This window comes from Emydura macquarii, unplaced genomic scaffold, assembly GCF_026122565.2.
Source record: "Emydura macquarii macquarii isolate MOO-44397 ecotype Brisbane River unplaced genomic scaffold, CSIRO-AGI_Emac_v2 contig_3517, whole genome shotgun sequence".
Taxonomy (NCBI): domain Eukaryota; kingdom Metazoa; phylum Chordata; order Testudines; family Chelidae; genus Emydura; species Emydura macquarii.
Window position 1 is genome coordinate 573902 of NW_027133654.1, and position 22286 is coordinate 596187.

Consider the following 22286-nt stretch of genomic DNA (forward strand, 5'->3'; position numbering starts at 1 on the left):
GCTTTCCTGGCTGTTGAGGCAGAGAAAATGGATTTTGGGTAATATAAGGGGAGCAAAAACGACGTTAGTTATCCATCTCTTAAGGGACATAGGAAATAGCACCCTGGAGCCTATGAAAGTTGGATCCTTTTGACCTGAAGGACAGGAGCTGCTAATAACTTGCTGTGAGTGAGAAATTGTTTTAGGCAAAGATGTAACTTGCTAAATTTAAGTTTTAATCATAGAAAGTGTGTTTTGGTTCATTATTTGTCATCGTATCTATCTCTTTTTCTCTTGATTAGTATCTCTTAAGTCTCTGTTCTTTGTTAATTAACTTATTCTTGTTTTATTACAAAATTAACTGCTGTGTGTTAAAGTGAAGTGTGAATCTTCAGCTAACCTAACATGCTAGTGTGTGCTCGGTCTCTCTGAGTGTCTAGTAAGAGGGACTGGACACTGCAGGGAGACATCTCTGGGGAACTAGGTTCACTGATTATTTCCTGGAAGGCAAGTTTCAGACTGGCAGAGTCTTGAAGAGTTTGCTGGCAAGACAAACAAACTGGTCTATAAGAGAGCTGACATACAGCTTAGCAGCCACAAAATTCTCACTCTATCTAAGGTAAAGCGGTAACACACTGGCTCACACTTCTGGGTGTTCTGAGCAGAATGTCATACAAGTCTGCCAGGCACCATGGGTATGTACTCAGATCTTTAACCCATGCTGAAGCCTATGCCACTGAGTGTGTACCCAGGGTTCCTGGAAGTCTTGTACTCCTGTTTGATAGCCTGTGCTGCTGCATCCTTATTATGGTTACCTATGCTAGCTAGATTAATGCTAGTGCAGATATACCGATCTGTGTTTACAATTAGACCTTCACCTATAGTGGAGGTATACCCTTATTGGAGCTGCAGGAGCTGAGCATGTCAGAAAATCATGCCACTCACTTTTTTTAAGCTTAAAAATGCTGCAAGGACTATTTAGTTGCAGAGATACTTTTTCAAATAAATATTGCTGAATCCGCTTATGCATGTGACTTTGTAATATACTTTTCACAAACATTTTTGTCAGTAAAACTATAATATTTGAATGTCCTCAAAAAACAAACATAAGGAGCTCAAGTATGGTTGATGTAAATTAATTTCAGGTGTTGTATGATTATTTGTGGAAAGGGTTTGGGAAATATAAATACATCTATAAAAAGATGCAAAACAAGACAAACATTTATGCAAAAAAGAGCAGCCAACTTCGCACAAGAATGAGAGAAACTGTGTTTGACAGTTTCAAGCTAAAGAAATAGCAAGAAAAAGTGGTTTGATTTGGAGTCAAATATTTACTCTTTCCTTGTGCCTTTAGTTCTAAATGGAACAATGAGACTCTTTTCAAGTTTACATATTTCATCAAATAGTAAAAACCTACATTATTATTCTATAGCCAAGGATCACTTAAAAATAATTTTCCCAGCCCTCTACACAGTCAATTTCAAGATAACTTCCATAGAACTTGTCGTGATTGTTTTAGAAGCTGGCAGTAGCTCACAAATGGAAAAACTCAACTCTTTAGTCCTAGTACTTTCAGTCAGCCTAATATGGAGAATATATTCTTGAAGAAAATATTTTTTGAGATGAACTAGATGGGATAATAGATTACATGAGGGAGCTTACATGAGGGAATAGTGGGGGGGGGGGGAGTTGTTCTCCCCCTCCCCCCCCCCCAAGGATACAGGGCTGGGCTAGCTGCAGGGAGTTAACTCCTTCCAACACATGCTTTGGAGAGTTGGGAGATTTGGTGGTGAGCATCATGGAAGAAGTAACTCTAGAAAGTCCAGAGAAGAATTTGGCTGAAGTGAGTCTGTTCTATTATATTTACTTTGGGTTCTGGGACAGGGAAGCCCTGTTTTATGAGTTTGGCTCTGAAAGCAGTGAATCATAGACTTCAGCTAGAAAATCATTTACCATGTGGCATTAATGACCTGCATAGAGATAATGACTGGGCAAAAACAGGAGCTGAGTTTCAAAAATGGATCTGCACAATTTGGTACACCTGACTTGACATGCAAATAGTATATTTGTACATGTCTGCTAGAAAATAGCTGATCTATACACACAGTTGTGATATTTTTGCATGTGTGTGTTAGATCACTCTATTATGTACCATCAGAGGTGCACATTCTTTCTTGAAAACCGGGTCTATAAGTTTTTGGTTGATTTGCTGAACTTCTAATTTACACTGAATGTGCCTGTCTCAGGGATGGATTTAGATACACTAGTATGCATAATCTATAGAGATGTTTTTATATGCAGCTGGAAATAAAGAGATGTTTAATCTATTGCATATACTATAAAAGCTCATCAAAAGACACACTTAAATGCATTGTTCTGTGTGGAATACAACTGTTAGGTATGTCACAAAAAGAGCGGAACAGTTATTTTTATATATTAAAATTTTATACAAATACATTAACAGTAATATACAGTACTTTAAATTGTGGTAGTCTTTGCTGAAGAATACGGTTTTATCAATGTGACCTGTGAGATTTTCAGATTCATTTGTAGAACTGAGTTCATGGTAATTCATTGCTTTCTTAGATTATTGCTTGAAAGAAAATTGCACATAGGAAGGGTAGATGGAAAGCATAGAAGGGTGGCCAGTTCAATCATCACATTTCTTGGTAACCTAAGAGAATAATATCAAAACGATCAGTAACACAATAGGAAATCTTTCAGACATACTGGTTTAGACAAGAAGTGTTACAGCAGGTGAGGAAACATTGATATGGCTGCCATGGGATTCTTCTCCATTGTGAGGTGTGTGCATGTATGTTGCAAACATTATTTTTTATGGATGTAAAAGATAAGTGATGTGAAAGGACATTCTGGGGGAAACATGCATTTTAAAAAAAATTATTACACAAGCTAATAGCCTGAAAAAAGTAAATGGCTAAACTGACTGGGTCAAATTCTGCCTTCTAATATGCACAGATACTATAGTGATACGCTCAGTATAGATAGAAGGGTGTGGAATATTCCCATTGACTCACATTCAATTCCTATATAATTAGAACTGGTAAGGAATTAGTTAAAACATTTTTTGATAGGAAAATGCCAATTTGTCTAACCTGGTATGTTCCCACAAACAGTTTCGCTATTGAACTACCGTTTTGATAAGAAGTGGTGTCTCAGGTCCAGAATGGAATGTTTGGTCGGAGAAAGAAATACACCCTCATTCACGCTAGGGATTTGAACCTGGGTTTCCCACGTAGTAGATAAGTGCCCTGACCACGAACACTATTGCACATGCTTCTTTGGGCACTAAAAAATCAGAGAGAGAAACTTTGAAAGGTCGTCGTTTTGTCCCAATGTGAAACAGGAACATTTTTCAAAATGTTGGACATTCACAAGACAGGAAAATAATTTCCCACTCCTCTTTCTTTAATGGACAATAAAGCTAATGGAACTGAGACTTAGGGCTTCTCTACATGGCAATATAGTGTAGTGCATGGCAAGTCGGGGTGTGTTTGGAACAGCAGTATGTCAGTGCTCACAATAGAACTTCATAGGGTATAATAACAGCATCCACATGGCCATTCAGGGCACAGCAGACTAATGTGCTGGAGAGTCACACCCTGGTTTGCTGTGCACAACATTGCTATGTAGGTAAGCCCTTAGAGAAATGTATTAATGAAGGGCTCAGGAAGACATGCATATGAGAGTGAAGCTGTATCTCTGTGGAATAATCTGTTAAATATTTATGAAATAAGGAAGTTTTTGGAGTCAGTTTATATTCTACTGGCATTGTTTGTGCACTTGTTTAAGAAAGTTTCTTGACACATTATAAAGCACTGTATTTGGAGAAACCAACTTCTCTGATCCTGCCTAAGATTCTGGTTTTCATTATAAATAGTTATCCCACTTTATACTTTTATAAAAAGGAAACCTTTTCCACGTTGGAAGCTTCATTTTGAAATTTAAAAATGCAGTGAGTCAAATCCTTCAGATAGCTGTAGCAGTGCAGCCTTATTGAGCTCAATGTGGTTGCATCTAACTAAAAAAAGAGAAAGTCTCTCAGCAAAGCTTGTTCTCTTAGGATTCCCACCCCACTCAACTTTAACCAAAATATTTTTCTTTCAAATAAAGAATATAAAAAAATTTCTTGTCTCAAAGCCTATACAGTTTGAAAACTTTAAACACATTTTTACCCCCAATGGGGGTGAGGTATATAAAGAAAATTACATATGTTATAGGCATAAAATGGGGGGAGGGGAATCTTTCTTCTGCTGATCATTAGGTTTGCTTTCTTTATCTTCATCATTCAAGATGTTGGAATTCATAATAGGATTCTCAGTTTTATTCTAGTATGAGTATTTCTTTTCAGAAATTATTTTTCATTGCTCTCTTGCTAATATCTAGCAACCTAGAACACTAGCTGAAAGTAGAAGAATGAGGTAAATCATAGTTTCTCAACCTGTGGTACGCGTATCCTGGGGGTACACAAGACACAGGCAGGGGCTACTTGGCGAAAAACCCAGTGAAGGGAGGCAGGTGGTAGCCACCGACTTCTGGGGAAGCCAGGCAGCAGCTGCCAGCTTCTGGGGGAACTGGGCGGCAGCCACCGGCTTCCCATGCGGTCCCATCTCCTAGCTGGGAGGTAGACGGCAGCCGCCGCAGTCCTGGGAAGCTGGGCGGCAGCTGCTGGCTTTTTGGGAAGCCGGGCAGCAGCTGCCTGCTTCCCGCCCAGTCCCAGCTCCCAGGTGAGATCCCAGTGGTAGCCTCCTGCGCCCTGTGGGCTCGCAGCTGGGTGGCTGCCACCTGCACCCCAACTCTGAGCTGCCTCCTGCTTCCTGGCGTGAAGATGGGCAGCAGCTGGCTGCCACCTGCCCACATCCCTGGGTCCCAGCCTGCACGGAAGTCTCCTCCGCCCCAGTTTGGAGCACGTGGCAGTCACCCACCTCCCGGGCTGGCAGCCAGGCGGCAGCTGCCTGCAGTTTGCCCAGATGGCAGCCCCTCTCCCTGGCTTAAAGCCCGGTGCCCAGAAAACCAGACGGAGAGCCCAGCGGCTTGCCCAGTCCTGGAGCCGGGCTTTACCTGTAGGTTTACTTGTCAATTTCACTGCTCTAGCTAAGCCCTGAAATTAACAACTATGACAGCCCTAGATTTTACCAGTATAAAAATCTTAAGAGGGACCCACACAACGTTATTTGCCTCAGGCCCGCATCCCCCTAGGTACGGCCATGCGGAGCACTGCTATTCGCTCTGGTGGGCCACTAGTGCCTGCTTATACCTCACAAGTTCCCGCCTGTATGAGGAGAACACCACATGACTCTGCCATAGTGATTGGCTGGTGTTGACCTTTGCTCCTATATGAAAGAAGGAGAGGAGGAAGGAGGGAAGATACAGCAGGGGGTTTTGTGATCTGCCACAGCCACACAGCACTGCACAACTCAGAACTTTCCTGCTTTACGAGAAATACAGTTGTCCAGCGGTAACGGGGAAAAAGATTGTATTTCTCAGAGTGGAAAATTGAGTGTTGGGGTACTTATTAAAATTTTCAGAAGTTAGGGGGTACCTGCTACTTAAAAGGTTGAGAAACACTGTGCTAAATTATTTTTTCTTTAGACGATAGTGCCAATACAGTACCATAGATGTTCCTAATAGCATATTAACATACTATAGTTTTAAGATTCCATAGGCTTATCCTCACAGGTCATCTTAGTTTATGGATGAACTGTTACAACTGAAGTGAGAGGGAAGATGATTCGTTTTGGGATAAATATGGATGTATCATCGATTCATAAATGTTTTGGCTACAATGCTTATTCTTGCAGGAAGGGATAAAATAAGATCCAAATGAAACCTTGTTCAACTTTTAGAAAAGTTTAGTTACCATTATTAGTTCTATACTTCCTAGTTGGCTATGGAGCAGAAAAGCTGAGCTCTCACAAGAAAACGTGTTCTTTATATTTAAGTCCAGTTGCAACCAGTTTTTCAGAGTGTAGAAATGGACATAATTTCTATAAGATTCTGATGAGCATCTGGACTTTTGGGTCTTTATCTAAACTGTATCAGATCTCTGAGCCTTTTGGAGGTTCACTTGTCAAATTTACAGGCCTCAAATAGGACTGTTCATTGATGGAGACCTCTTCAGATTCTAAAACACTTATTTGAGAAGATTGCTCAAATGTTCCTTTTTGGAAAACAGAAATAGATTTCTCTGAGGGAAAAACACCATGTGAGCTGAAGCTCTCAGTGCTGCAGAGTATGCAGGTGATAGCTAGTGCTTTCATTAAGCCAAGCAAACAGATAACTGCAAACTAGTTTTCTTTCTATGACACCCCATCAGCCATAATATGTAATAGTTAACGTACATCATGGCTGTAAAAATGGTCCTTATAAATCAAGCACCAAATGACATTGTTAAATCTGATCAGATACAACATATAATAAAAGGCCCTCAGTGCTGCTTAGGTGCATATTTTTATTTACTAATTTGCAAACATAAGGAAGTGGCATACCAGAAAATCAATGTAACCCCTTTTTTTCTGGGTTACTTGGGAGCAGGCAACACTAATGCCTAAGGCTGCTGACAACAAAGGAGATCCTGAGTATCCTAGTGATGATGTAGGATAGGTGGGAATCCTCTATCCACCCCTCTGCTGCAGTCCCTTTACTCCTAAAGGAGTTTATAATTGTCAGTTCCTCCACCTGGCTGGACCCTGTACATGCTTAATAGCATGCCTTGGGAGCTTCCAGGACTAAACCTACTCTAATAATAATCTGTGGCATGGGTCTAACTAAAAAATACCAATTATGCAAAGTATACATCCACTATACATAAATTAGAGTTAACACACCTTTATTTAACAAATGAACATACTGACGTACAGGCGTAACAGACTGAAATTAAATATCACTACTATTTTAAATCCACAGGGGCAGTTGAATAAAACAATGAATGAATATAGTATACAGTAAGAAATGAAACTTGTCTAACTGGCATTTACACTGCCACTATTTACCCCACCTCTGGAGTGTGCACTCCCCTAGAGTTCAGAGCCCTGACTCCTTGCTTGCGTGGGCACACTTGAAGTTCTGAAGAAGGCGATAGCACTGTTGGTTCAGTGTATCAGTGCAGCCAAGGTATCAAGCTGAAGATTTGGAGTTGGCCCAACCAAATGTCAGCAGTCCTGGCCCTGGCTCAAAGAGAATACCTTTCTGCCCCTTTTCAGGACCAGTCAAAGTCTCTCTGCTGTACCCCTTCCTTTACAAGCCCTACCCCAAAACAAAAGGGGGGGCACTCACACCACCTTCACTGCAGGCCCACCTCAGTCAATGCCAGGCTCAGTCGCTGCCCTGGCTTGGGCAATGCCACCAACCTCCGAAACTGGTGGCTCAATCAAAACTCCAGCAGACTCTCAGCAGCAGCTTCCAGCCTCAGTGGTGCTCCACCCCCCATCCCCCGAAAGAAAATGGAGTCCACACAGGCTTTTTTTCTGAGCTCCCTGCAAGAGGGAGAGTCTCTCTCTCTTTTCTGCAAGGCATCATGGAAGTTGTAATCTCCCAGGATCTTCTCAACTGTAAAACTCCCAATTAAGTTCTGAGGCCTCTCAAGTACAGGGTGCCTACTTTTTATTTACTGATTTGCAAACATAAGGAGGTGGCATACCAGAAAATCAACATTGCACTTACAAATTTTAAATTACATAGACCTCATATGTTTTCCTCCTCAGACAATTCTTGCCTTCCTGAGAGATTGGATTTGCCATGATATTCACTTTAAATCATTTCCTAAATATCCCAGTTGCTATAGCAGCCGGTGCTGATGATGGCATTTACATGCAAAGCACTTAGTGAGACGATTTACAGAAAAGTCATCAGAAATGGTCGTTTGTTAGTTTTTTCATAGCCCACCTATAAAGCAGCTCATTATGCAACTCTCTTCCCCAGGAACCAAAAGATATGTTATAGCTGGCACAGCTAGAAATGTAATAGAGGAGAAATTAAGGCCAAAACTGCCTTCTCTATGGTCGTGGCTTAGTTTAATTAACTCTTTCAGGCTCTCACCTGCATGTGGGAGCAGAATCTTCCCTATTTTCCCTTTCTCATATTCATTGATTTAAGCATTGCCCTGTGATTTTGCTAAACAATAAAGCTAAGCTGAATATGTTTTTTTCTTTTAAAATGAAGAATAGTGTAGTAAATAAATTAATTTAAATTATTTTAATGTTGTTGTGAATTTCCATTGCCTCTGAAAGGGTTCTGGATTCACAGCTCTGCATATTGAATCCTTTTATAGAATCATAGAATCATAGAATATTAGAGTTGGAAGGGACCTCAGGAGGTCATCTAGTCCAACCCCCTGCTCAAAGCAGGACTAACCTCAGCTATATCATCCCAACCAGGGCTTTGTCAAGCCTCAGCTTAAAAACCTCTAAGGATGGAGATTCCACCACCTCCCTAGGTAACCTATTCCAGTGCTTCACCACCCTCCTAGTAAAAAACTTTTTTCTAATGTCCAACCTAGACCTCCCGCCCTGCAACTTGAGACCGTTGCTCCTTGTTCTGTCATCTGCCACCACCGAGAACAGCCTAGCCCCATCCTCCCTGGAACCCCCTTTCAGGTAGTTAAAGGCCGCTATCAAATCCCCCCTCACTCTTCTCTTTTGCAGACTAAACAAGCCCAGTTCCCTCAGCCTCTCCTCATAAGTCCTGTGCTCCAGCCCCCTAATCATTTTTGTTGCCCTCCGCTGCACTCTCTCCAACTTGTCCACATCCTTTTTGTAGTGGGGAGCCCAAAACTGGACACAATATTCTAAATGCAGCCTCACCAATGCCGAATAGAGGGGAATAATCACTTCCCGTGACCTGCTTGTCCATAGAAAAGCTAAAACATGGGCATCTTTTCCTCACGGCCCTACCAATGTACCTCAGTCATAAACTGTAGGTATCATCACTGCGTGAGAGGGTAGTTCAGTCTCTCCTCGGCTTAGCTTTCTGCAGTTGTTTTGTGTCCTAATTGTGGTGGTGACTTTTGTTATGTGGACACCTGAACCAAAATTCATTTCATGTTGGCCACTGAAGCATCATGAAAAAGTTGAGTTTAGTCAGTGCTGATCTGGGATGAATTGTAATCAGTATCATAGAAATGAAGGGCTTTTCTAGCCCCAAACCAATCCTGTTAATTTATTGGCCTTTTTCTATGATGCACTTCACTATAATATTTGTGCCTCCAAAGGTAATGGATTTAGCTCCACATCATACTTGTGAGGTAGGACAATTTTCTGCCTACAATGCAGGTTATGAAATTGAATCATCAAGGTTAAATGACTTGCTCAAGGTCACAGACTGCACTGGAACAAAGACTAAAGCAGAACTCCAGTGTACTAAGCCAGTGCCCGTAACCACTAGACCATCCTTTCTTTTCTTGAGCTAATCAGAAGAAACAAAATATTGCCTTGCCCAAATTGGAAGATCAACTAAACAAAGAACAATATTGTCTTTGGATGCACATAAGTGGTGAAGTTGATTGGCAGGACTGGCTCTAGATTTTGTGTGATCCTGTGCAATGTAAAGGAGAAATATACAGAACTCAAGACCTGGTAATAATGGGGGACTTTAACTACTCATATATCCACTAGAAAAATAATATGGCAAAACACAAATGTCCAATAAGTTCTTGGAATATGTTGGGGACAACTTCTTGTTTTAGATGATGGAGTAAGTAACCAGAGGAGCAGCCATTTTAGACTTGATTTTTGCTACCAGAAAGGAATTAATTTCAAATAAGAAGGTGGAAGACAACTTAGGTGAACATGATCATGAAATGATAGATTTCATGATTTCTTAGTAAAGGAAGGAAAGAGCAGCAGAATAAGGACAATGGACTTCAAAAGAGTAGACTATAATAAAATCTCAGAACTCGTAGATAAGGTTCCATGGGAAGAAAATCTGAGGGGACAGTGCACAGCTGGCACTTTCTCAGAGACAATATTAAAAGCACAAAGGCAAACTATCTAGATGCAAAGGAAAGACAGGAAGAATGGTAAGAAGACAATATGGCACCATCAGGAGCTCTTTAATGCTCTGAAAATCAAAAAGGATTCTACAAAATGTGGAGCCAGGGACAGATTGCTAAGGATGAGTGAAAAAGAATAACACAAGCATGTAGGGACAAAATCAGAAAGGCTAAGAGACAAAATGAGACAAAAATCTTGCAAGGGTCATAAAAGGCAATATGAAGAGGGTCCTTAAATATACTAGGAGCAAGAGAAAGACTAAGAAAAGTTAAGGTCATTCCTTAGAGGGGAAGGAGAGCTAATAACAGACGATACCAAGAAAGCTGAGGTGCTTAATGTCTATTTTACTTCAGTCTTCTCTAAAAAAACCTAATTGTGACTGGATACTTAACACAATTAATATTACCAAAAAGGGGGAAGGAACACAAGCCGGAATAGGTAAAGAACAGATTAAAGAATATTTATTTAAATTAGAGGAACAAACTATTAAACATTCAATTTGTAAGTACCTAAACGATGAGAGGATAAGTAATAGCCAGTATGGATTTGTTGAAAAGAAATCAAACCGAACCAACCTAATTTTCCTTCTCTGACAGGGTTACTGGCCTATTAGGTTGCGGGAGGAGAAGCAGTAGATATGATTTATCTGGATTTTAATAAAGAGTATGATGTAGTCCCACATGACATTCTCATAAGCAAACTAGGGAAAAATGGTTTAGATGAAATTACTAAGATAGGTGCACAGCTGATTGAAAACTGTACTTAAAAATAGTTATCAATGGTTTGCTGTCAAACTGGGAGGAGATAACTAGTATGTTCCCACAAGGGGTCTGTCCCTGGTCCAATGCAATTCAATGTTTTCATTAATGACTTGATGTGACTGAAGGCACTGCTGTATTCATACGCCACACACTATTGTAATAATCTTTGTATACAATATGCCTTGTGAGGTATCATTCGAAAACTAATAACTCAGTGGTCAATAATATGATAACATTGTTACAAACATTTTATATGTAAAGTTATAAACATAAGTTGAAATTAGATCTGAAATGTGTTTGCCAGACAAATCTGGGTAAACCAGTTTTTCAAAGACAAAGGACAAGCTGACGCCTCTAGCCAGGTTTCTTCAAAGTTGAGGGGCAATCATCTTGCAAGTGACCATTCTTTGGCAAGGAAGGGGGGCAGGAACAAACAAATCAGCATTTTAGCAAACAACAGCATGAAACCCTTTCACCATGAGACACCTTGTCTCTGTCCTCACAGCAGGAATGAACTTTATCTAGAGGTGACCCTCAGGAAAATGCATTTCAAAAGGGGACTGGCCTATAAAGTGAAGACCAAAAACACCCCAAAGTATTTCTCTCTCTTTTGCCTAAGAAAACAAAAGAAACACCTTTTGGATTTTGAGAGTAGATCCTCACCTCACATGTCTTGTCCATGGCAGACCAAGAAGTAGAACCCAGAAGTGCTTTAACTCCATGACTTTCCTCTTCTTGAATGGCTTTCTGTGGGAGCCATTCTTGTGCATGTCCAGAGAGAGACACTTGGCTTTAATTTGTCAGTGCTATGGTGTATATAAAAGATTTAAAATAGGTTAAGAATCTAAGGATTCTTGTTAAATATGTTACAATTAGAACTGACCAGATAAAGGAATCCTGTGGAAAACTTCCAAATCTCAAAAATTTTCTTTCATCCAAAATTGGGCCAAAAAGTACACATCTTGAAACTTTTCACCAATAAAAATGTTCCAAAATTAATTTTGTCTCACATCAAATATTTGATTTTGAAAAATTTCAAATGTTTAGTTTTGATTTTGACCTATTTTATTTTTTAAAAAAATTAATATAAAATACAACCATCTTTTTGTTTTGAAAAGTTGTTGAAAATGAAAACCAAAATTATTTTGTTCTGAAAATGTCAAAACAGGACATCTCAACATTTTTTAAATGTTTTGTTTCAATTTTTTCTAAACAAAAATATTGTCTAAATATACACATTCCCATGGAACATTTCATTTTCTGAGGGAAAAATGTTCCCCTGGAAAATTTTCAACCAGCTCTAGTTATAACTTATAGTTTGTTTAATGTATTCTACATTGTGAGCAATATGTATACAATAGTTTTTTCCCCCCACAGTATTTTCTGCTCGTTAGCTTCACTGATTGCTTGTCTGTACATCTACATTTATGGCAGTGTGTAGAATACAGATACTGCACACCCACCTAGCATATGTATAAGCAGCAATATAGATATTGAGGCATGGCTTATGTGAATAGAGGAGCGTGCACTACACCCCTGAACCCTAGGGTAAATAACCAACACAACTCTCTACATATCCATGAAGCATCTCCCATATCTATAGTGCTATTTTTAGCAGTGTAGTGTCCCACAGCCTCCCTGCTGCCATAGCCTTTCCCTGACACAATGAAAGGCTCCTTCATCAGGGAAAGGTTCCGCCAAAGAGAGGCCCCCTTTACGACAAGTGTGGATGCAGCCTGCTTTCACTGTGGCGTGTAGCTACACATGTAGTGGCTGTACTCTACACACCACGTAGTGTAGAAAAGGCATTAGTTCATGACAAGCTGGGACATAAAACTACCCTGCCCTAGCTTGCCACACACTAAAAAGTCTGTGTGGATCCTATGGCTTTGCACTAAAAGTTTCCAAGTGCACTTTGATCTACTACCATTTCAAAAAGGAAAGTCTGTGTAAACATTAGCAGCTCCATAATAATTCTACAACATAGCTTCTGCCATGACATTTAGAACTTTAAAACTATATTAACATCAGAATCACCATTCTCTCTCGATGAGGTTACTGAAATGTGAATTTTTATTTTTCACAATCTATGTGGTAAGAATAGTAGGATGTATATTCTTAACTTTGAACTAAAAATTCCTCTTAGATGTAGGAGGACCATTAGCACTCCTTACAGATTGTTGCATGAATCCCATTAAAGTCTTTCAGCAGAGAAGCATACATTCCTTTATTCTTTTTCTTGAGCATATAGATAACAAGCACAAAATGTAGGTCACATCACACCATCAATGAATTAATGCTTCTAGGAAACAAGATGAAACATCTTAAGATGTTAAGACTTTCATATCTTGTAGAGAGGAGCGAGAAACAAACTTTAAAATCAACATTGTTTTCTACTGGAGTGTAACTATCCCCGTGACTGTCAGATGCTTTTAGTTTTCTCATTGGATATTCAGTGTTTCATCTAAAAAAAGAGCTTATGGCACCCACTTCCAGGTTAATTGGATTCTGAAGATTAACGTGACTGAGAAACAGATCCAATTTCCAACTTTGGGAAATGAGATGTCTCTGGGAAGTCAGGACTCTTTTTTTGTTTTTGTTGGGGTTTTGTGTGTGTGTGTGTATGGAGGGGTTGTTTTTGTACTCGTCTATGGAGAATTGAATTTTTCATGATTTTCTCATTGATGACAAAATATAGTTGAAATAATTTAGTTGCCACCAATTATGTGGTCATGTTTTCAAGAGAATGGAAGGAAGCCTGTTTATGTGGCTCTGATATTCTGTATTGAGTTCCCATATTTATTTAAATTCCAGCACTCTCTGAGACTGTTAATTTTACAGAGTAGACTGTAAGGCATGCTGCACATTGGAGAGCCAGATTATGTCATCATTCCTTGTCACATGCTCCTGAAATCAAATGTGACCTTTTGGCAACATTGCATGTGTATTATATAGCAAGGATTGACTAGATATGAACATGTCTCCATAGCATATGAAGATATGTACTTATGAACTGAATCTTTGATATTCAAGGTTCCAAAAATTAAGTGTTACACTGCTGTATGCTAGAAGAAATTAATATTATTTAAATTCTTAGACCTCTGGCATAACTCATTTGTGGCATATCTCATTTAAAAAACAAACAAGTAGTTGCTTTAAAAAAAAAGCCTATGTGCTGATTTACATTGGCCTGGTCTACTCTGACAATGTAGGTCAACATAATGCGGCTTACATTGACCACATAAAGTATGTGTCTCCACTGGCGTGTCAGTTCTGCCAACCTAAATTGTGGTAAAATTCGACTTAATAAAACCACATCAGCAAGTAGCGTAGTGCTGAAGTCAAATTCTGTGCGTCAAATGAGCATCACTGTAAGACAGAATGCAACGTAAATCGATGTCATTGGCCTCTGGGATGTATCCCATAATGCTCTGTTGTGACTGCTCTGCACATCTGCAGTCTGCTGCACTGTGGCCACATAAACAGGAAATAGCTCCTCCCCACAAGCCCTGGAAAATTTTGAGTTCCCATTTCCTGTCTGGTCATTGTGGAGAGAGCTTGCCAGCACAACAGATCATGGCAATTGCGTGCCCCAAATGCACTCCAACCTGGAGTCAACCTGATGTCTTGGATCTCATCAGTCTGTGCGGTGAAGAGTCTGTTCTGGCTCAGCTACAAGCAAGCAAAAGAAATTTGAAGAAGATATCTCACGGCATGTTGGAGAAAAGGGCACAACAGGGACGTGCAACAGTACCTCATTAAGATCAAAGAGCTGAGGCAGGCTTATCAGAAAACTAGGGAAGCTAATAGTCATTATTGGCTCCTCACTCAAACATGCCGCTTTTACAAGGAGCTGCATCTGATTCTCGGTGGAGACCCACCACTGTGCCACCACTCAGCGTTGATACCTCAGGGGAATCTGAGGCCTGGATGAATGAGGATGAGTCTTTGGTTGAGGAGGAGGATGATGATGAGGAGAACAGGGGGCAGGTGAGTGGGTTCCCCCTTCTCCCTGAAAGCCAGGAGCTATTTGCAACACAGGAGCAGCCCACTCAGACACAGGAAACCGTGACTGAATGGGATACCAGGGAAGGCAAATCTGGTGAGTATGTACTGCAAATTGCATGTCTTTGGTTATATCCCCAGTCCAGAATCTTGTACCAGCAGGAAAAAGTGGTGTGTGTGGTGGTGGGGCTGTGCTTCCTCGTACTTGGTGTGCTTAAGCATTGGGTTCACCCCGGAAAAGATTATTTATGTGCACAGAATCCTCCATGCATATCTCCAGGAAGCTTTCATGTGGGTACTCTGCAATCCTTTGCAGAAGGTTTCTTGGGAGGGCAGCCTTATTTCTTCCACTGCGATAGGACACTTTCCCCCACCACTCTGTTATTAAGTGTGCAGGCATCGTCACGGAACACTGCATAGCAGAATAAGGGCCGGCCTGTAGCCAGGTGCTTGCAGCAAATCCTCCCTTTCCGCCTCTGTTACCCTCAGCAGACTGATATCACTCATGATGACCTAGGGAAGATGGCTCACATTTACAGTACCCGCCTAAGGAAACTTTTTAAAGTGTGTGTTATTGCACAGCGGGGAATGGTTTGTTGGTTCAGCACACCGCAAGTCCCTAAGCAAGACATTGTTGCTATGGACCTTGGACATCCGCAAATGGGTTCCCATTTTTTCCTTCAAGACACTTAACCTGTAGCCACCCCTCACCCTTTCTACCACCTGTTAAAAGCCTGATCAGTTGGGAGCCTGACATCCATGCTGCTCTAGGGAACATGGACTTGTGCAGCATGGGCACCAGGGATTTCCCTAACATAGATGCATGAGCCCCTTACTTACCATGGCTGGAACGTTACTCAGACCCCTGCAATAGTCTGACAATGGTATGCGGTTGTAGCCTTCCCTTGGAATGTTCAGGAGAGTTATTTTTACATTGTAACATTGCTTTTCATCCATGGGGTGAGTTAACAATGGGTACCTTGTGCTTTGCTTCCCTCACAGTGGACAATGTGGCCTTCAACACACCACCGTCTCATATTCTTGCAAAGCGTCTGTTGCAGATAAGAAGGCGGGGATAAAAAACCTGGGATGGCATGTTTAAAGAGATAATGAACATCTCCACGGCTGCTGACACAGAGCTAAGAGTGTAGAGGATATCATTATCTGAGAAACTGAACGTGGACATAGACAACAGGAAGGCAGCAGAGGAGTATGAGCATTCAACACAAGAAGAGATAGTGCGTATAATGTGTGATCAGTCAGACACATTGAGGCGTCTAGTTGAGCTTCAGGAAGCTCAGTGGTAAGACAGACTCCCTCTGCAGCCCCTGAGCTAACGTATTCTTTACTAGCCCCCACACCAAAGCAGTCTAGGTGGGGATTGAGCAGGGTGCAGTACATGCTGCACTCCTCGCTGGTTGAGGGGAGCAAAAGAGGGGACGTCCCTTTTAAGGAGTGGGAATGTGTGATTTTTTTGTGTGTGCACAGCCAAATGGGCTCTGTATCCTTGGCCCCACACAGTGCATGCGGAACATTCAATTATCTTCCATTTCCCCGCTCTGCAAAGGGTCATCAATAAATAAAGTACTGCTTTACAGTTCATTACTGTTTGTTTATTGATAAGAAGGCAATAAAGGGTGAGGGTAGGTGGGGGGGACCGGAATGGTGGGTGACGGGGAAGCGGGGAACTGGATCGGTGGGGGATGGGTAGGTGATGTGAAGTGAAAGCACAGCACAGATAAGCAAAGCACATTATTGTTGTGTCCTGTTGCAAAAGCGTTTTTTCAATGCTTCCCGGAGGCGCAGCGCTCTGCAATTGGTTCTCAGTGTTGCAGTGGCATCTGGCTGCTCAAAATTTGTGGCCAGCCTATCTGCCTCCACAACCCAACCCAATGGGAACTTCTCCCTCTTTATCTCAAGGTGGGTGAGGTAATATTTGTACATTTTTCTTATAACACAAGCATGTTATAATTTCCCCCATTCTCCACAAATCTACTTTGATTTCCTGCCTCTCCAGTTAATTGCATCTCGCCCTTCTCCTCTGAATATACTGAATTCAGTCAGTGCAATTGTTGTCTCTTTTTCTTCTCTTCTGCCTATTTTGGCTACCCTCCAATCTGCCTTCTGCACTCCACTGACAACACTCTCCCCTTGAGGCATCTTTAAAGAGGTTCTGTAAAAACAAGCTATGCTGCCTTAAAACAGGCATGCACTACAACTCTAAACTGCTTTTAAAATCTGTTTAGCAGAATAGGGTTTTAAAATGTCCAGAATATTTTTGCAGTATAAATAGGCCTTACATTTTAATATCATCTCATGGGGATGGCTCTTAATGAGGTGTAACTTAATATATACAACCTTTAAATGAAGGATTTCCATACATGACCTTTGCACTGTTAAATTAACATATGACCGTGAAGGAAACAAATGTCTGCAAAAGTTAAGCAGAATTCTTTAGTCATTAAGGAGGCTCATGGCCTTTCCAAGGGACATAGTTATTAGTGCTTCTGAAAAGGGTTTATTCCCTCTGAATAGCCTGAAATTGATGTCCCTCCCATGTAATCAAACCATCTCCTAAAAGGCTTCTCAGGCCAGAGGTCTCTTCCAGACACATGCTGGGTTTCCTGTTACATCTCTGAGGACACAATGAAGAGGTTGTCGGTAATTGCTAGAGAAATTTATTCTTTTATGGAATTTTCTGAATGGAGATTTTTTTCATTTGAAAGTTTGTGGTTTTAGTGCTTCAGAATGTCACTGCATGCTGAATAAAATGGGTTTGCATTTTGTGTATTGATAATCAAAAGGTCTCGCTCTTTCAAAATGGCAACTTGCTTCTGTATATTAATAAAATCTTTTAAAACTGGACTTTGCTTATTTTGGAGGCAGCTGATTTTGTCTGTCTTTGAGAATTATTCACGGTGGAGCATTGCAAGACAGAGCAGTTTATTGATATCGGAGAGTGGAAGAGAGCTGTAGCAAATGAGAACAAATAGCCTAAATGCTAAACGTTTTACTGAATGACCTCAATGCCATTTAGCCTCCTTGTCCTGAGACAAGTATTTTCTCTCTCCACTGTTATCCATTAGGTTAATGGACATAGACGGCTTCTGTTTTTGTTTAGACTCTTGAACACATCATGTCTCTTCTCATCATCGATCAGTTTAGAATAAGTTTGTGATGTACAAACCAGGCAGTGCCCAGCAGTTCTTCTACAGTAGTCTTTTACAGCTCTTTTCAGCCTGAGCAATAGTTGAAGGATTAGGACTAAGACTGCAAATAGAAATCTACAGCAAAGACTTCTGAGCACCTCCAAAACATTTAACTAATCTGTTAAAAAAATATGGTAATTTGCATCAAAACTAAGTCTTTAATGGCACATACTGCAGTTTCTGAAGCTTTTTGAAAGCTTGTGCAGGTAAATGCAGATGATAGAGTAGAGGATCACAGATGTTTTAACTTTAGCAGAGTTTAAGTATCAACTCAAGGAGCTGAAAATATTGATGTAAGGGAAAACAAATCTCCTCCCAATTATAGCACAGGTGGAAATTCATTTTCCAGTCTGAAAGCTGAATCCACATGATCAAGGTAATAGTATTGAGAAGGTATGCCCCAACTAACATTACCCCAAGGACATATGGTGAAGACCAGAATAATACGTTGGTTCCAGAAATAAATAAAATAAAGGAATTGATCTCATCCCCCTGCCACAGCCGGGCCCACTTACACATCTGCTCATGCTCCAAGAGGTGGATCCTGGTCTTTGTTCCTGCGGTGTCTCCCCCAGGCCTGCTGGAGTGGCTTTATAGCTTTAAAATGCCAATGAGTCAGCTTTTTAAGCTTCCTGTAGTCTTAAGTGGGATGAGTTGTGGTGAGGTCTATTTTCTGCACTCATTGGTAGAGTCAGCAATATATTCTTCTGTTTCTCTTTCTCCAGAATCCCCTTCCCTCCTATGCAAAAGGACTGTTTCATTTGAAATGAGACAGCTCCCTTCCTGGTGGGTGAGATAGTGACAGAGTCTTACTATTCCATGGTCTTTATCAGAGTCAGCTTTTCATCTCAACAGGAGCTGCAGTCACATAGCTCTCTTTATTGCTAAGCATCTTTATTCTCTGTCTCAATGCAGCAGTTAATTTCAAAAGTACTGAGCAATGCAGGGGCCTGTGCAGAAATTTAACTTTGACCCCTTTTGAGGGGGGCATGTTCTGTGCCCCCAGCCACAGCAAAAACTCACTTTTCCCTCCCTTCCTGCTCCAGCAGGAGCTCACTCTACCTTCCTCTCACCCTGGCCCCAGCAAGAATTCACTTACCCCTCCCCCCTGGATGAGTTATGTGCCCCTGATAATTATGGGGGGGAGGGGAGAGACATGCCCCTGCTTGCCTCCCCTTGTGCACATACCTGGAGCAATGAAATGCCTGCTTTAGTTTATGGCCGTTGCAGGTGTTTTGCATCCTGTCAGGTCAAGTCCAAGGTAACTAATGTAGGCAGAATCTACACTAAACCAAGGCATCTCCAAGAAGTATATATAGCCTGCACCGTGTTTTGTAAATAAGTGCAGTGCTAAGGACTTGAGGCAAACTTTGCCTCTCGAGCAAAAAACATCCATTTAATACAATACAGTTCCCCTCTGATGTAACATGACATTGTAGAACATTCTTTATAACAAGATCTGTCAGAGGGAGGTATGAAAGAGCCACTTCACCATGATTTTATATCACTGGAGCTCATCATCCTTTCATCAATAAACTATGAATTTATCTTGTTTGTTTTCAGAAAATCAAAGGACTGGTGTAGATCATGCCATTAGAAGACATAAAATCTTATTCTTAAGGATAAGAGTCAAATTAGCCCTTACTAATTGCTAGCTCTCAAAAGAAGTCAATAGAATTAGTCCACGGAGGAATCTGGCCCTGTGAATGTTATACTCTGTCTAGTCACTTTCATTACATCTGTTTGTATATCTTCTGATATGTACCTGTTGTTTACTTAAAACTGATACTTAGCTCCCATATTAGGGTGCCATGTATGCTTGTTTTACAATATCAGGTTTGAAAGCAGGGATGCTGGTTATAGCAGAACTAAAGGTGAAGCAATCTTCCATTTCATCCTGTTGGGACTAGGCATGTAAACAAAGCCCTGTGTACTCCATGGCAAGAATGAATTAAATTCTGCAGCAGGACCCATACACTCAATGGCAATCCATTGCAGCAGACTAGAAATTCTGCAGCAGTTGCAGGTAATTTTTTTTAAGTGAGATTTTTTTTTTAAATTTTGAATGTTGCAAAAATGAATAATGCAATCACTATAGCATCCCTGGTGTTTAAATCAATATTATACTCACTAGTTTGTTTTGCCCCTACATTTTTAACTTTCATTTTGCTGCAGAATATTAGATGGAACAAGCAAGACTGTTCATAGAAGTTGTCAGGTGGAAGCTAGAGTAGGAGACAGTTGGGGTTTTTGGCATCCAGGAATGTAAGGGAGGCAGTTTGAGTTTGTGGGAAAAGCACATTTACTGGATGTTAAGATGATTAGCAGTGAAATTAAAATTCAAAGGTCACATGTAAGAGTATTTGCTTCAGGCCCTCTGCAAACTCAAGCAGACGTAACCGTGTTGGTTTACACTCAATTCACTTTTGGTGGTTTTCTATGCAGCCTTAAGGGTTACACTAGAAACTTAATTTGTATAAATGCAGAAGCTTGGATTCTGCGGCAGCAAAATATTTATTTTAATTGAATTAGTTTTCCATTACATGTAAAACTATCTTGAGTAGCTAAAAAATTCACTTCTTGTATAAATGGAAGTACAGAAAGATTCCCTAGCATTTTCTCTTTGTGAAACGTAACCCGCAAGGCTAGATTGTGCCACTGAATTTTTTAAAGAAGCACAAGAACTGTTGTAGGTAGAAAACTATATTTCTAACAAAGAGGACCCCAGGTTTGTATGGCTGTGTTAAAGATATATTTTTCTGACATTCTAGAATTAGACATATGACTGGCATAGTTATTAGTACATACTGCAAAATGACAGTTAATTAATTAACACAAAAAATTAATTACAAAAAAATATGAACCTGCCCAGCCAGAGAACTTTGTTGTATTTTATAATGTAAGATGCTAGGTCTAGGTTACTAATTATTTGGGGCTCTAGTGTGGACTGATATCCAGTTCTGGTAATCCATTAACATACGGAATTGCGCTTTAAAAAAATTAGTGGCACAATCTATCCTTGTATGGGTATGTTTCACAAAGAGAATGCTAGGAATTCTTTCTGTACTTCCATTTATGCATTATAAGAGCATTTTTTATCTGTTCAAAGTAGTTTTACGCATAATAGAAAAAAATATTAAAAATGAATACTTGCTGGCCTTAGGCTGTTAAAGGGACATTGTTCCCACTGATGATTCTCTGCTATCATCTCTTTTCTTTCAGTCCTCATTAATCCATTATAATTAATAGTTGTGTGGCTAAATTTCAAGGCTCTTTTCAAGCCAGTGGAAACCAGATATCTCAGAATAGGATTATCTCTATGTGTGTGTGTGTGTGTCAGTTCTTTTGGAGTCGCTGCTCTAAAAGTCCTGAATATCTGTGAGGCTTTATTTTTTCCCCCAAGTCCTTGAAGAGTGGATGAATATAGCTCTCAAATGCAACTCACTTCATTGGTGAAATTCCCCATGGAATTGAACCTGCTTCCAGCAGTTCTGAATTTTGCCCCATATGCAGGCTGTTTAGCTTGCTGGATAGTAAAGCAAGGTCTCAAAACTGTGAAAGTCTTTCTTTTAGGGTTTCTAGCAAACAAGTCCCTGGGAAATAGTGGAGAAATGAAATCTGAAAAATAGTTAATAGAAACACCCTAGCTGTTCCCAAAGCAGTCCAAATAACGAGAAACCCATCACGTTTACTTCCCATGTTGTATTTACTTTATTTCTACATTGTCACCACCACTTTCAGTTGCTGTCATTATCTCAAATGAGAAATTACATATTGAATGGTGCCAGATCATTTGACCAGAATGGCATTGTTTCAGTTTTGGAAATGTATTGGTGGCCTAAGAAAGTTTAAACATTTTATTTTCTCTAGTTGGATGAGTTGAATAGGCTTCCTGCTCCAGAGGATCAGAAACTTAAAATGCTATTTCTAAGATGCTGAGCACCTTGGGCACAAACCATGCAACATCACTGAAAAATGCTACCGCAAGAAATCTTGAAGGGGATGGAGTAGGCGAGGGAAGGAGGTTATTAATTGACTGGCATTTTACATGACTTAGCAAGGTTAGCTATTCATAGTCTGTACTTTGGTGACAATGGCTCCTTTGTTTCCCTCCCCCCACCCATTTTGTTGGCATCTGGCAGCTTGCCCTGGACCCTGGTGTTGCAGTCGAAGAATTAGCTTCACTTTTGACTGACATGTTTCCACCCTCCTGCAATATAATCTCTGTGTTAATATAAAGCTGCTGTAATTGACCTATTTTTATTTGCCTGTATTTTTGGAGGTTTATACAGGTAAAATAGCACCAGGTTTAGTACTGCAGC

The 22286-nt window shown here is 40.5% G+C and overlaps 1 protein-coding gene and 1 long non-coding RNA gene across 7 annotated transcripts in view; one reads left to right on the forward strand and one right to left on the reverse strand.

Annotated features, from left to right (window-relative positions):
- Positions 1-22286, forward strand: part of RGS7 (regulator of G protein signaling 7) — a 363940-nt gene that overhangs the window by 47212 nt on the left and 294442 nt on the right. The gene's annotated exons all lie outside the window — the stretch shown is intronic.
- On the reverse strand, positions 2431-18520 carry LOC137145160 (uncharacterized). The gene is made up of 3 exons (XR_010917586.1): positions 18480-18520; positions 11414-11556; positions 2431-2653 (listed from the first exon to the last, which is right to left on the reverse strand). It is a non-coding gene; the product is annotated as an uncharacterized lncRNA (long non-coding RNA).